We start from the raw sequence: 2,877 nt of genomic DNA, 5'->3' as shown, positions 1-2,877 counted from the left end.
GCCGCTCCGCTCGGCGTCTTGGCTCGGAACGCCGCTCCCGTACTTAGGTTTATTTACTGCAGCGTTCACACCCCGCACAGCGAAAACGTGGGCATCATTTAAGCAGACAAATGCAGATAAATCACTTCTGTTTCATTATTGAATATGTATTTCCCCGGCACTCGTAAATTCAGGAGTGGAGGTGAACGTCTGGATGGATGTCGGTGGCTGGCGGTGGCGGTCGGTGGAGGTCGGTGGCTGTCGGTGGCTGTCGGTGGCTGCCTGCAGAGCTGTGGCAGAGGACATGTTGGCTGGGCCCAGGCAGCTAGTGCTAGAATATAGTCGGGCAAGAGCAGCCAAACACTGTAAATCCTAACAACCCTGATGTCGAAAGACTTGACAGAGCAACGAGAGAGAGAGAGGAAGAGAGACAGAGAGAGAGAGAGAGAGAGGGCTCTGTCAAACGCCCTGCAGGGGAAACTGCCTCCACTTGGATTTCTACTGGCTGTACTCATTATTTCTGTCCCCAGATGAGGATGAGTTTGACATAATGTGCAGCAGCACGGCCTGTTGGACACAGTGAGACGGTGCGGCTCCGCCCCGCCCGCTCCTCTTGGTGGGTGGGGTGGGGGGGGGGGGGGTGTAAAAATCAGATTCCTGGCGTTGGGAGGAGAGTTTTATGTCTGTACTTTTCATTACGTGGATGAGTATTTTCTCTTCATAATGGAGTGTCGTATTTCAGGCCTGACGATTATGAATTGTAACGAGAACGGAGGCCTGCAGCGCTGCATTGTGGGTGTGTGGACGCTTGTTGTAGCCGGAAAATCCTGTATGGTGCTGCAGTGATATATTCATAGATATGTGATGTGAATTACAGTCTTTCAAATTGTGGCTCATGGCCTAAAAGTGGGTCCAAAAACAAATTCAATCTGTATATTGATTCATACAGTATATATGTGTATATATTTAAATATAAGTACATATATATACAAATATATATAGTATGTATATATATGTATTTATCTGTATACAGTATGTATAAACAAACTGTATATATATACATATATACGTGCTTAGGTGTAAATATATACACAGAATGAATATTTATGTAATTCTATAATATATATAGATTTACATATATTCATTCTATATTTACACATAATTATTATATATTTACGCATAACTAGGTTTATAAAAAATATATAAAGTATTTACTGTATATATATATATATTTTTTTTTTTTTTAATTTATTTCTTTGTCCCATTAGTGGTCTGTGACCCAGGGGTTGGAAATCTTTGTTCTAAACGACTGCGTTTTCTTGTGCTCCAGTGAGCGACTAACCTGCATGATTGTGTAATTATACAGTCGTTACTGTTTTATTATTATTCATGTTTTACAGAAAAACATTACATTTAAACGTTATCTTCTGCTTACAGTCCAGGGGGGGACACAAGGTGGGAGGGGGGTGAGGGTGGATTCCTCCCCTGACTCTCAGCCCAGTTCAACATCATCAGTGAACAATTCGAGGCCAGAACATATAACTGCACTAACGACTACAGCGTCTATATAACACCGATGGAGAGGAACATTATGGACCTCATAAAAGTATACGTTTTCACAGAAGCACCTGATCTCATGGACGGAACTGACGGAACAAATCAGTGCTATCATCAGTGTAAAACCCACTGTTACTGCATCGCCTCAAAGTCTCTGAGTCTCTGCCGGAGAACCAGAGCCCGGGTGAGGAGCCAACTCCCCGAACGCGGGACATAAAAATCACCGAATGTGAAAGTGTTTGAGGCCGAGACACGGCGATCACTTGTGCAGCGTGCAGCCGTTTGCGCCCGTCGGTCTGTGAAGGTCAGCGCCCCACACTTTCCTGCTGCCGTTAGCACTTCTTCAAGCACCGTGGGGGTCTTTTCCCATGTTAATCAGCTGATGCTGAGGGATGACAGGTCGTTGGTTCAGAGTCCTCCGTCCTCCACACGGTACTGCACGCAGTACTCAACGCAGTACTCTGTTTACATCTCCAAGTATCAGATGATGACGGGGGAGTAAATCAGACGGAGTAGAGAAGGATTTATGTAGTGTCAGAATCCAGGAAGAAGAACTTTCTCTTTCTTTTTGTTGACGTCTTTGTTGAGACTGATCAGTGATCACTTTGATCCGGTCGGCTCCAGTTGAGATCAATGACTCGAAATTGACTGAGTCAGTTTGAAACCTGGGCCTGTTTAGTTGAACACGACACACAGGAATTGAAGAAAGATTTTGATCTGAGTTTCTCTCTCTCATTTTTTGGGGTTTTTAGAGGCATTATTTTCTACAGATTATACGGTACATAATCCCACACAGCAGTCGACAACAGAGCTGTAACAGAGCTGTAACAGAGTTGTAACAGAGCCGTAACAGAGCCGTAACAGAGCTGTAACAGAGCCGTAACAGAGCTGTAACAGAGCCGTAACAGAGCTGTAACAGAGCCGTAACAGAGCTGTAACAGAGCCGTAACAGAGCTGTAACAGAGCCGTGACAGAGCTGTAACAGAGCTGTAACAGAGCCGTAACAGAGCTGTAACAGAGCCGTGACAGAGCTGTACTGTAACAGAGCGGTAACAGAGCTGTAACAGAGCTGTAACAGAGCTGTAACAGAGCCGTAACAGAGCTGTAACAGAGCCGAGCCCTGGTGTGATGATGCGGCTGGTTTGGCTTTAATTCAACCCCACAGACACCTGAGATCCGGGGGCTTCCCGAGAAAAAACCCACCGACTGTGGATGAATAATTCCAGCCTCTGTCGTGGACGGATGATTAAAAAAAAAAAGCTTTTCCTTCTGCTGACTGACGGCTTCAGCAGAGCGAGAACAGTGTTATCACAGCTGAGAGCCGGGGCGGCCACCGCGCCC

This window comes from Cynoglossus semilaevis, chromosome 19 (genome assembly GCF_000523025.1).
Source record: "Cynoglossus semilaevis isolate Cse_v1.0 chromosome 19, Cse_v1.0, whole genome shotgun sequence".
NCBI lineage: Eukaryota > Metazoa > Chordata > Actinopteri > Pleuronectiformes > Cynoglossidae > Cynoglossus > Cynoglossus semilaevis.
This window is presented reverse-complemented; position numbering follows the sequence as displayed.